Source organism: Trachurus trachurus, assembly GCF_905171665.1.
Source record: "Trachurus trachurus genome assembly, chromosome: 3".
Taxonomy (NCBI): domain Eukaryota; kingdom Metazoa; phylum Chordata; class Actinopteri; order Carangiformes; family Carangidae; genus Trachurus; species Trachurus trachurus.
Window position 1 is genome coordinate 14443188 of NC_139893.1, and position 12981 is coordinate 14456168.

The following is a 12981-nucleotide window of genomic DNA, read 5'->3' on the forward strand; positions in this document are numbered from 1 at the left end:
AATGATAGTGTTGTTTTGGCAACATCTTTAAAGGGTTTTATCTGCCTGAGGGCTTTCAAATGTGTCACAAATCATGGAATAGCATGTAATCACGCATCTAACATGAAAACATAAAAATCTCGAAAACTGGAAATACAGGGTTTTTTAATTATGTTGTGTCAATATGGCCTCTGTCTCTCTCATCTCTCCTCTTTCTTTGCTCTCAGTCCGTCTACATTTTTTTTATTCTTGCGGTAAAATCTCTCCTGCTCGTTCCCTCCCACTACAAAAACAATAACAACTTGTGGCGGTTAGTTAGGGGGAGACAACATGATGTCTTGAGTCTGTGTGTGTGTGTCTGCAACTTGTCTGCAGTGTATATGTCTCAGTGTGCATGACAGTGAGACCACCCCAGGGAGAGGTATGGGTCTCTGAGTGTGTGTGTGTGTGTGTGTGTGTGTGTGTGTGTGTGTGTGTGTGTGTGTGTGTGTGTGTGTGTGTGTGTGTGTGTGTGTGTGTGTGTGTGTGTGTGTGTGTGTGTGTGTGTGTGTGTGTGTGTGTGTGTTCTATTTTTAGGCACATCTCAAACAGAATGCATCTTGGGAGAAAGGTACGAGTTCAGCCAAGCGAGTGAGATTCTTAGAGTCAGTTCTCTCTCTTTTGCTCCTTCCCTCACTCTCCTTTACTATCATCTGTTTTTTTCATTCCCATTCCCCCCTCTCATTCTTTCATTCATCTTCTCGCCTCCTCTTCCTGGTTCCATAACTGTAATATTTCCCACCACCTCCATCTACTAACAAGCCCAAACAAATTACTATTTAACTTTTAAGAACTTTTCAGTCAAAACAACTAATCAGAGCAAAGCCATTAATAAAACTAGATGTTAACTAACTCAATTCAAATATAGGTGTCTATTTTTAACTACTAGCAAACACTTTGGGATTAATGTGAAAATGACTTGAAAAGCCTCCTAGCATTTATTCTCTCTTTGGTATTCTGTGGATGCTCCCCATCTTTCACTGCAACCCCTCCTCTCCTCTTTTCTTTCTCTCTCGGCCAGAGAAGTGCTTGGTATTCTAGGGATTGTCTGCTCTTCTTTCCTCTCCAGTCTACTCTCTTACTCTCCTGTTTTTTTCCCACTCCTCTTCTCCTCTCCTTACACTCTCTTCACATACCTTCTCTTGCTTCTTGATGAACCTTCTTTGTTTTCACTGCTTCCCTCTCTTCTTCCCTCCATCCTCTCTCCACATATATTTACATCCTCTTTTCTCCCGCTCTCATTTCTCTTTAAACACTCCAGGTTTTGGTTCCCACTGTTTCTGGGAGTGACTATGGGCATTGATCTCCGGTTGCTGTTCTATGTTGCAGGCAATAAACATATCTCACATATAACCACAGCACCACTTTTTGCATTTGCTGCATCTGGTTCACTGCTCCATCTGTTCTTGGCATGATAAAATTCATCTGCAGACCTGCATACAAATGAGCAAAGCATACACACCCAGTCAGTGAGGTGAACTCATTGCCACCCACATTACTTTGTGAAAGTGGTCAACAAGTAAGAAATAAGCTTAAAAGGATTGATCTGATCTCCAAGTGTTAGCAGCAGCAGCACTGTTTCCTATATGCTTTGAAAGTTATTGAATTTGGGAGAGGTGCTGGAACTGTCCTCTGCATGATCTCTACCTGAGTACACTGCACATTTGTATTAATAAGTTCTTCATTAAAAATCTTACCATGCGCCAAAGATATAATTGGAAAACACAAAGAAGGTATCAGTGAAAAAGCTGAAATTATCGATAATGGCAAACCTCCAAGGTATATTGTTTTTAGTTTTTGCAATGATTGTCCTTGGAGTATTTAAAAATGTCATTATGCAGGTGATGGTTTTATCATTGGCATGCTTAAGTTCACCTCATGTCACTCACACTCAAAACAGACGATGACCGTAATTGCGTCTTTCCATTGACTTACCTTTGTGTTATTAACTGAACACAGTATTTTAATAAACCAGCAAAACTAATATTAGAACTCCTGGGAAACATGTACAGATCATGAGATCAATAAAGCGACTTTCACCACAAAACATCACATAAACCTGGGGCGGTGTTTAGCTCACTTGGTAGAGCCCCATGTTGAGGCTACAGTCCTCACTGCGGGCAGCCCTTTCCTGCATGTCATTCCCCCTCTCTGCCTCCCCATTTCCTGTCTCTCTTTCAACTGTGCTAGCGATTAAAGTCCAAAAAATTACATGAATCATATTTTACTCTGTATCTGTATAGCTTGTCCTGTTGTTTTTGTGCTTACTGCATACCTGACCAAGCCTTTGCCACAACACTGTCACAATATAAAAGGGTTAGTTATTTATTTCTCAACAGTGATTTGTAGTAGCTTATGTGTGGCACATCTCTTGCAGCCGTAGGGGCTCTATCAGACTGTAAGCATGAACATGATCATTCAGATTAGGGGACTTGTTAAATTTGCAGGAAAATGGAAGATGAGATGGAAACAGAAGGTGGTTAGTGTAAAGTATATGTGATATGGCTGAAATTACCTAAACTGCATCTGTATTGAAGGCATCCAACAGACCCCCACCACCATCACAGAAAAAAAAGGACAGAGGTCTAGTTCAGCTTCAGGTGAGAGCTGCATTTAATTTTGCTAAAATATGCAGACTTTGAAATGCAGGATCCAGAAACCTCTCTGAACTCCACTCACAACTTCATTCTGCATTCAGGAGTACGTGCTATTTGGAGTTTCAGTTGAGTTTCCACAGCTTAGTTAGCAGTTTCCTGTGGAAGGCCAGCCCTGCTTTGTAGTTAATACAACAGAACAGTTATCACAGGCTGAAAATATTCACCACAGTTTCATTTCTAGTTTAACAAAAGCTGGTAATGAAGTAAAATAAAAAGACAATGCACACAGAGGTCTCATTCTCTCCTAATGCAGAAATGAGTCTTTCAGTGATGCTGCCAGTAGTAATAATACAGGCTTGAATCAATACATTATGCAGGTAGGATTTATTGCAGCATTGTTTATTGTTGGACTGCATTAGATTTTGCTAGGTGTGCCAAATGAACTATATACGAATATGCACACTTTTTTGTCAATTGCAATGACATTGTGAATTTTTATTTACAAATGTAAATCTATGATTAACATGTCCTTTAAAACACCAAAACACAGTGAATGCTATCAGCAGTGTTTGGTCATCAAAGGGGAAAACATTCGTTCTGTAAAATATTTTTAATGGGAACAAAAGTCTCAAGTCAGATTGAACTTTTGATTATCATACATTTACATCGGCAAAGCCTGGGAGTGTGGCCATCCAGTCTACATGTGTTTTGTGGATTTGGAGAGGGCGTATGATCTGGTCCCTCCGGATATTCTGTGGGATGTGAGCACTTCTCAGGGCCATCTAATCCCTGTATGCCCAAAGCAGCAGCTTTGCTCGGGTTCTCGGCACAAAGTCAGGTGTATTTCCAGTGGGTGATGGTCTCCATCAGGGCTGCACCTCATCACCAATCGTATTTGTGATCTTCATGGACAGCATACTGAGGTGTAGTCACTGGTCAGGGGGGTTAAATTCTAGTGGGGTGAGGATCGCATCGCTGCTATTGATGCAGCATCAGCCTGTGACCTTTAGCACTCACTGGACGGGTTGGGTTGGGCTGGGGTGAGGATCAGCACCTCCAAATCTGAGGCCATAGTTCTCAGCAGGAAACCGGTGAACTGCCTACTTTGGGTAGGGAATGAATCTTTGCCCCAAGTGAAGGAGTTCAAGTATCTCGGGGCCTTGTTAACGAGTGAGGGGACGTTGGAGTGCGAGATTGGCTGGAGAATTGGTGCAGTGGGAGCGGTACTGCAATCGCTGTACTGGGGGGGTTGGACCAAGGATGAGGTGGAAGGACGAGGTGGAAAGATTATATCTCCAGTCTGGCACTAGGAACGCCTCGGGATCCCCCAGATAGAACTAGCCAATGTCACTGGGGAAAAGAAGTCTGGGGCTCTCTGGTGGATCTGTTGCCCCCACGACCTGACCTTGGATAAGCCAATGAAAATGGATGGATGGATGGATACATTCGCAAAGATTTCTCCACTACCAAAACATGTTTTGCATTGGAGCGGAAAGAAAATGTACTGGTTATCCTCATGTGTGACCACCTCGTTGTTGAAAAACAATGAGTCACTTTGTCAAGACAGGGATGTCCATGTTATCAAAATTTCATGAAGCTATTCTCCGGAAACAATTTACAAGCCACAACCAGAATTTGATAATAATAATCAGCCTCTTTCCCTTGGATGGCCATGATGTATTAAAGATTTAAGGTGTGAGAGCCAGAGTTAGAAACTCAGACAGTGAAAGCCAGAGAGAAACTGAAAGCATGACTGAGAGCCAGAGAGAGCACAGCTTAAATGACAGCAAGCAAGTCCTTCCTGTCTTGAAGATTGTCACATAGATTTTCTAAGCTCTGCTTATCATCAGAGGGAGAAACACAGAGGATAAAAAGGGGGCGCACAGATATGAAAAGGCAACAGAAATCTTTTATCTCTGTCCCCCAATTCACATTAGACTATTACAGTACAATTGAATTGCACTGAATATAACTTGTGGCACGTAAAAGATAAGAAATTCTAAACTTGGGGGGGGTCCGATGACACAGTATCAGATGAATCCCGTACTTAATAAATCCCTAAATGCTTCAATTCCTGACGTCTACAGATTGTGGCATTAACCTCCGAGGTCAGCAATGTGATAAACACATTCACAATGTGTCAGTGAGGAAGTGCAGTGAATGCATAGTCTTTATTTGCCCCGTTTTGTTTGTCTCTCCAATGATTTACATTTTCTGGGTCTAACTAACAGGCCTTAGTACAACCTATGAGCTTCAGTCTGTGTCTGTTTGACTTTGAGAACAATTTGTGGGAGAATATTGAGCGGGAAAATCAATAGCATCACAGCATCTCTAGCCTCAAATGATGTCCTTCATGAATCTCCAACTTAAGTTTTTAATGGCAGTCATGCCATCTTACCAGCAATAATAGTTAGAGAATCATTGGACCCACCTCAAACCTGAACAGTGGATCATAAATGAAATAAAAGTTCCAAAGTTTCACTTTCATATGGTGGATAACTGGTAAATAGTAGGCCAGGTTAATATATAATTTATTATAACTTAATATAACATAATTCAATGCAATGTGCTTTGATTAACAAAGTATTAGGGCTAAAGGAGAATACATATTACATTGAGGCTTCTATGTGGCTCAGTGATAGAAGGCTGCGTGTTGCATGGAGCTCAAATAGGCGACGGCTCAATATCTGAAGAAGTGCTGTCCAGGAGCCAACAAAACAACACCACGGATGTGCTGAACATTTCCCAAGTGTGATTGAGCAAATATCCCAACCTCTGCTCTTAGTTACTGTGTGGAGACCAGCTAGCCCCAACAGACCGAGAATAGCACAAAAAGGGTGCGAAGTTCAAACCGCTTAGATGTCATATTGACTTTACTGCATGGTGGGAAGTTGATTACACACTCACAACACTCACTACGAATGTGTGTGTATATGTGTGTGTGTGTGTGTGAGAGAGAGAGAGAGAGAGGGTGAGTATCTGTCTCCGACAACACACTTTGATGAGGGTGGTATCACCCTTGGACACTCCTGTGACACACACATATGCATACACACACTAACACGCAGCAGGACAGTTGACATTGCTGCTTTGATCGATGTAGCTGACTACTGCTGGCGTCAGTAACAACAGCGTTATATGACACACTCCCACAGTGAAGAGCTTCCTATGGTGTTCCAGTCAATATGGGTTAATGGTGTAACGGACTGCTTCTCCCATTTCTCTCTCACTGTTGCTGTTCTGCTCTCTTTATGTCTCTTGTACACACACAGACGCACACACACACAAATATGTAGCAGCACCTGGCTATCCAAGTTGACAAATCCACCAGTGCTCCTTCCTTCCTTTAATGATTTGCTATGTTTGCTCTAAGAAGCTTCCCTGCTGAATCCATTGGCTTTGACTAAACCCGCCAACCTATTATTCTCAATGAAGGGCACACAGATACTGATAGGAGCAGGGGATAACAGGTCGATAGCGAGCTAAAATGGGCCATGCACTGGTAACAGAGAAATGCAGTAAATGTCAGTCGTAATCATAATCATTGATATCCTGCTGAGAAAACACACACACACACACACACGCCACACACTTACTTTTCAGAAACTTAGGAAATGACATTTTCTATGTTTTGTGTATCATTTGTCTCAGCTGGTAGCAGCATTATTTCCACTTAAGATGTGAAAGGATATTACAGTTACATTTTACACATCAACACTGAAATGGGAATTTGAGGTGTATAATCTGTCTTTTCATATGTGTGCCCGCATATGTGTTTCCATCTACATATATGTGAGCAGGGGTGCTCTACTTTAAGACATCCTATTACATACATCAAAGCAATTTACATAATTATATTTACACCAAGCCCATTCAATTCTACCATCTTAACCATTTCCACTTCAAACAGCTAATATTTTACATGTATATATAACCCGTTTCATCAGTATACACACAACCCATTTCCTCAACAAGCTAATCAAAAGGAAATCCAAATGAATTTATTTTCCTTTGGAATGACTGAGACTTGTTTACCCTCTAACTTTCACTCAGATAGATGGGGTCTGTGTTGCTGTTGCCAAATCTACAAGCTCAATAATTCTCTGACCTAATGAAAACACTTATTATTGTGAATCTATAAATGCTAAATATAGAACACAAGTGCTTTCTACAGCAGCAGCTACAGTATGTTCAGAGGCAAAACACATGTGACAAAAATCTAGTTGTGTATTAAATTATCCAGATTCCAAAAGAAAGTCCTGTGAAAAAAAAAGTCCCCGAAGGTCACTTGTGCGAACATCTTATTACATTTTATTGTTGAGTGACCTCTAGCAGCAAAAAAAGGAAATCAAATGACACAATGGGCACACAAGGAGGAATGTGTTGGTGGATGGGTCGAAATAACCAAAAAAACCATGACTTTTTCTTGGATGCGTGACCTTAACCAGTCATGGACTAAAACATTTCTCTATTAAGTGCATCATTTTTGGCAAATAAATAAAAATAAAAATCATAGCATAATTACCGTCAATCTAAGCCAGGACTGAATTGACATAGTCTGTCAAGAATATAGTATATAGTCAATTAATATGTTTAACCCTCACATCTGGAAGTATAGCTCATCCAAACATGTTTTTATCTGTCTGCCAACATGCCGTAGTTTATATTCATATTATGTCAAAATTCCCATCTACAGCAGTGCAATTTTCTGCAATGGCTATTTGCGGTCCTCTGAGACTTAGCAAGGCGAAACTGTGTGAAATAAAGGCACCACTAAGAAAACTATCTGGCTGGAGGCAGAGGAAAAACTCTAGATGAATAAATCTTTCTTATGTGTAACATCATGTCTAAGGACCTAAAATCCCAGAGCAGGAGGCTGCGATCTTTTTGCATCTCGTCCAATGGTTGGTGGCTACAGGGCTCGTGCCACAGTCTGTGCAAAGCCTCGCATCAAGTCAGCAAGATTTGGAAGCTCCTAGAAGTGTTCCTAATGGATTCTACACTAGTCTGCTCACCAGAGAGGGAGGGAGAGAGAGAGAGAGAGAGAGAGAGACTGAGAGGGTAGAAATGCCAACACCAAAGGGGATGAACTTCCTGCAATTTTACAGATATACACATATTCAGGCACGGGCACTCACACATTACATGTTGTAATGCAGTGTAAAAGGGAAACCCCATAATAACCTATATACATGTTGAAGTGGTGAAGATCGCCATAACAACAAGAAGTGTGAGACAACAAAAAATATCCGTGACACATAAACCGAAACGAAATGTTGACTAAAATGCAAACCCTGGCCTGCCCCTGTCTTTTCCCCGCTTCTCTTCTGCTTTCCTCTCCTGCTGTAACTCCTCCAGAGTGATCACTATGTAATCTCCAATGTATGTGTATGCATATGTTTGTGTTGGTGTGATGATGTGCGTGTGCATGAGCCTCCAAGTGTGCGTGTGTACTTGTGTTTAATGTGCAGAGTCCCTTTAAAGGGTTTCCAAGTTGTGTTTTTCCACAGAAGTCCCTCAACAGGAGAGGAAACTCTGCAGCTAGCCTAGGGACTGGAAAACGTACACTCGGCCTCTTTCTCTTAGAGAGAGAGAGAGTTTGGGGAGAGTGGGTGTGGGAGGTTGAGACTTTGAAGATGATGTTTCTACTTTGTCTGTAAGGTGCTGGTAGGAGTCAAAAATCTTTCTCTTTCTCCCTCTCACACTTTCTCGCTCTCTCACACACACAAGGCTGAACATTGTACATACACTAAGTCTTAATTAATAGGCCTGGTTAATTGAAGCAGTTCTCTTGTATTCTTAGTCAAGACATTAATGAATATACTGTAGTTAAAACATCTTTTCTTCTGAAAATAATTAGCTTTCTGGTCATTTCTATACCGACTTTCCACAACATTTTATCATGAAAAATACATCTGTTAATAACATAAGATGCACCGAATTTAGATTTCTTACAATATTCATCAGGTTTTGTATTTAAATTTTGCTCTATATGCATATTGATATTGAAAAGGTAGAGGTTTATCATTAAGTTCAAACCCTAGAACATATATTACTTGTTATATTATTATTCATTACATTTATTACATATATTTTATTAACATGTTAGTAGCCATATGACCTGATTCACATGTACTAATGTACTAACGCTCCAGTTTTTTGTGGATTAAAGCAGAAGTGAGTGATCCGGTCGTTTTTACTAATGCTGCGTTCCAGGCAGGCTTTTGAAATCGTAAATTACAGCTTCAAGTCACAACTTACGACTTTGTAGCATTCCAGGCAACCCACTCGTGTTTTTCCGACCTGTTTTACCGGTGAAAGTCACTATAACGGCCACTCGTAACTTCCGACCGGTGAACTCGTACCAGATCGAACTGGTACCACTTCACGGTCGGAAAAATACGAGTTTCCTTGAACGCACCATAACAGTCCTCGTCGCTACGTCACCACATTCACGGCGTTCCTTGGCTGCACACACAGCCCTGCATGCCGTTCTCTCTCCTCATTGGATAAAAACTGTAGGATACGATAAATGTTTTCTCTTCGGCTCAGAGCAGAGCAGAGGGACTGAGAGACCCGTGTTTCAGTCCAAACACTCTATGTAAGTGATTGCTGTCGGAAGATATAACTATTTAAGACTTATATTAACACAAATATATCACTCACTTCTGCTTTAACTCAGAGACGACAACTTGCTTAGCTCAGTACAGTCCAGTCACTTTGGGAAAGTAAGTCCCTGTCAGCACCAGGTGGTTACCAGCAGCGTCTCCTCTCTTAGGTAGCAGCACTTAACGGATGTTGGGGTAGTGCTTCTTGTTGCTAAGCGGCAATCGCAAACTCATTTGAGCTAAGGCAATCTTTTACTAAAAGTTTAAATATTTATAACTTTTAGCATTTGGCACCACAAATGCTAAACATATGTTCAGCTCCCAGCTCCAGCAGGAGCCGGCACCGGGGCACATTTTACCTTCGAAAAACACCACCTTTGTGGAGAGAGGGTCCAAGTGGACACACAGCATACTTTTTCCGAAAAAGTCCACATCTACAATAAAGCTGCAGGTCTAACTTCTCAGGAGGCAGCAGTAAAGAGTTCACACCCACTCAATGATTCCTCAACACAGAGGACCCCAATGCACCTGAATACAAAATACAAAACACCATACAAAACATTTTTGTTAATAAAATGAACCACTCAAAATTTGTCTTTTTTTTTTTTTTTTTTTTTTTAAATTTTAGGTTGATGATACTATTGGGGATGTTTGTTCTCAAGAGTAAAGCTGTGTTTTGTGTTTTTTATTTGGTGAAGACAACAAACTAGATACATAGCTAGATATAAAATCCCCTCCTTCCGTCAGTCTACCCCTCCCTCATCTTCCGGGCCATCTCTCTTTTCACACCTCTCCCCTTCACATCTCCCTCTCTCTTTCAATCCCTCCCTCGCTCTCGCTCTCTTTCTGCTTCAGGGGAAATTAATTGATGATTATCTTGTCTTGCAGAGCTGGTTTGCAAACTTGCTTTTTTTTATCGCTTTCCACCACTTATAGCTACATTTGACCCAACCTCCCTCTCTCATTCTCTCTCTCTCCATCCATCCCTCTCTCAGGCGACTGGGGTCTTATCAGTTAGCTCTGTGTTCAGACTTATAGTTCAATTTGGTTTCCTTTAATAAAAGGATAGAACAGAGAAAAGATTTGTTAACAGAACCTGCCATGTTAACAGAGAGGGGCAGACAGACAGGGGAGATGGGTTGTTAAAGACAATAACAAGACAGGGTCGAATAGATTCTTTGTTAGTGTGAATTAGATTAAATGAACAGAAACAGAGAAGGAGTTGGGAAGGGAGAAAACGAGGTGGAAGAGAAAAAAGGTGCAGGTGAGGCAACTGCATTTAATAGTCTGGAGGTAGAAGAGCAGGAAAGTAGATGCAGGACATAATTATGTTGAATAATAACTGTTATTCATCTAATTCAGGTCACATAGAGTGAGGATTAGTGGTTCTGGTTCTATTGTGTTTTTTGTTGTTGTTCATTCTATAACAGTATTTGGTTGCACCATGAACCCATAGCAATAACAGGGACAGTAGCCAAAATACAAGGACAAACATTAAAGACAGTAACACAATACCCCGCAACACAAACTATGTTTTACATTCACAGGTGCTTCTCAAGACATCAACAGCAAACCAGGAAAATGTTTCCCTCAGGACAAAACATAAAAACAAGTCAACCATGGATTCCAATGGTCCACCTTCTGTCAGGCACAGTGTCATTGGTTAAATGTGCTACAAGTTGGGGTCTTTTGTGTCACTCACATCTTTCTATGACAATGAAATTATTTTCTGATACTGTAACTTATTTTGTAACCAAAGCACATTTATGATCAATTTATAACAGTATTCACATTACAGTATATGTGCAGGGATTCCTGCTTTCAACAGAGAGGGAGGTTAAATGATAAATAAAAGAGCATTAAGGACGGTTAATATGCACAGTAACTTTACCTTTGCTCTGTTAATCTGAACACGAACACTGCTGATATAATATTCCCATCAAGCATTTCACTGATGATTCTCATACCGTAGGTGGCCCCAGTTTTACTTTTTCCTTTCCTCAGTTAGATGAAAACAAAATTTTGCCTGTCTACCTCTGCAGATTATAACAAGCATCAAAACCCAGAGATGAATCGTGAGTCTGCTCTGGTTTCAACCTATGTGATGACAGGAACAGTGGTGATTCTCACAGTGCCTAAAGTTACATTTTTTCTGTGTCAGTGTTTGGCCTGAACAACTGAGCAGGAAGCCAGGAAGTGTTTTTGTTTCAGTCAAAAACTAATCACTTACACAGGCACCAGTAACTTCTGACGGTGATCTTTTCTAGTGTGGTTAAAGCTGCATAGCACTTCTTCAAATCTCTATGAACGTCTGACAATTTGAGATGCGCACCTGATTAATATTTGATTCCTCAATTTGTTGTATTACACATATAATTAACTTTTCAGTGCACACTGACTTTGTTTCGGTGGGCTGAATTACACGTGCCAAAAGATACTGCTAATGACAAATGCTTGTTTATCATTTGAGAGACAAGGTAACGAGAATAACGCACTTTTTATATGATTGCATTTTGCACAGATAAAATAAGGTAGTGTTGTGCCACAGTTTATCTCCCCTCTGATACTCAACCATCAGGCTGAACTCTGAATCTAATCTGCAGTAGACACCTATTTTCTTTACAGTATTTCATTTTTATCATGTTTTCTTTGCTGTTCACCAGTGTTCACGCTCTAGCATTTGGTGTTCAATAAACTCCTGTCACACAGGCATCATGATAAAGTAGACCACTGACTAATTACCTAGAACTTGAAGCTTGTTTCAGGACTGATCTCATAAACACACAAAATCAAAAGATTTAATAAATATTTTCTCTACCAACACTCACACAGCCTTTCACACCCACTAATACACACACACACACAAAAAAGACACGTACACACACACAGACATAAATCAATTTTTGATGTCTAGGACATCAAAGCAAAACAAAGTAACAAAGAGAAAAGACATTAGCAGAAAGACCTGTCAGTTAAACAGACACACCCCACGATCACGTTCATGCACACACACGCGCGCCTGTGCACACGAGCGCACATACACACACACAGCCAATACCTATTCCTGAGGCAACAACCACATTTAGTGGTCCCCACAGATGTGAAACGGAACAATGGAAAAGAAAAAAATAAAGACAAAGTGCTTCCTGTAAAAAGGTTTAATGGCTGTCAGGTTTGCTCTCAACATACACAAACACACACACATGATACACACCCAGAAATACACACCAGAACACAATGCTGTTCAATATGATAGAGGTGAAACACACACACACACACACACACACACACACACACACAGGAGTGTGTATATCAAGTCTCTTGAGCTTGTGTTTGATATTTAGAGTTCATGATTCATAGATGAACTGTTACACAAGCGTAATGGAGCACTCTTGTATGTGTAGCGTATGTGCTGGTGCTTGTGTGTGTGCATATCTTAAAAGGTCAGCCTAAGCATTTGCGTTGTCGTGTCACAACAGGCACATAGACATGCAACAGTCTTGCATACCACATTCAGAACACACACATAAGACACAGAGCAAAACAACACGCAGCCAGGAAAGCAACAAGGCACCACCGACATGATTGTGAACCTCTCAGTGCTAAAATACAAATACAGGACATGTACTGTAGTTGTGAATACATGTATATAGAATGCGACTATATATATACATATAACATATAGTTCACACTGATGGAGAGACAACCAAGATAGCAGCTCTGGGCTGTGAGCCAAGACTCGCCCACACAGAACTATT

The 12981-nt window shown here is 40.7% G+C and overlaps 1 protein-coding gene across 1 annotated transcript in view; it reads right to left on the reverse strand.

The window, feature by feature from the left end:
* The window catches only part of LOC310984129 (CUB and sushi domain-containing protein 1-like), a gene marked incomplete at both ends in the record, with an annotated part of 396452 nt that overhangs the window by 254891 nt on the left and 128580 nt on the right, over positions 1-12981 (reverse strand). The window lies entirely within an intron of this gene.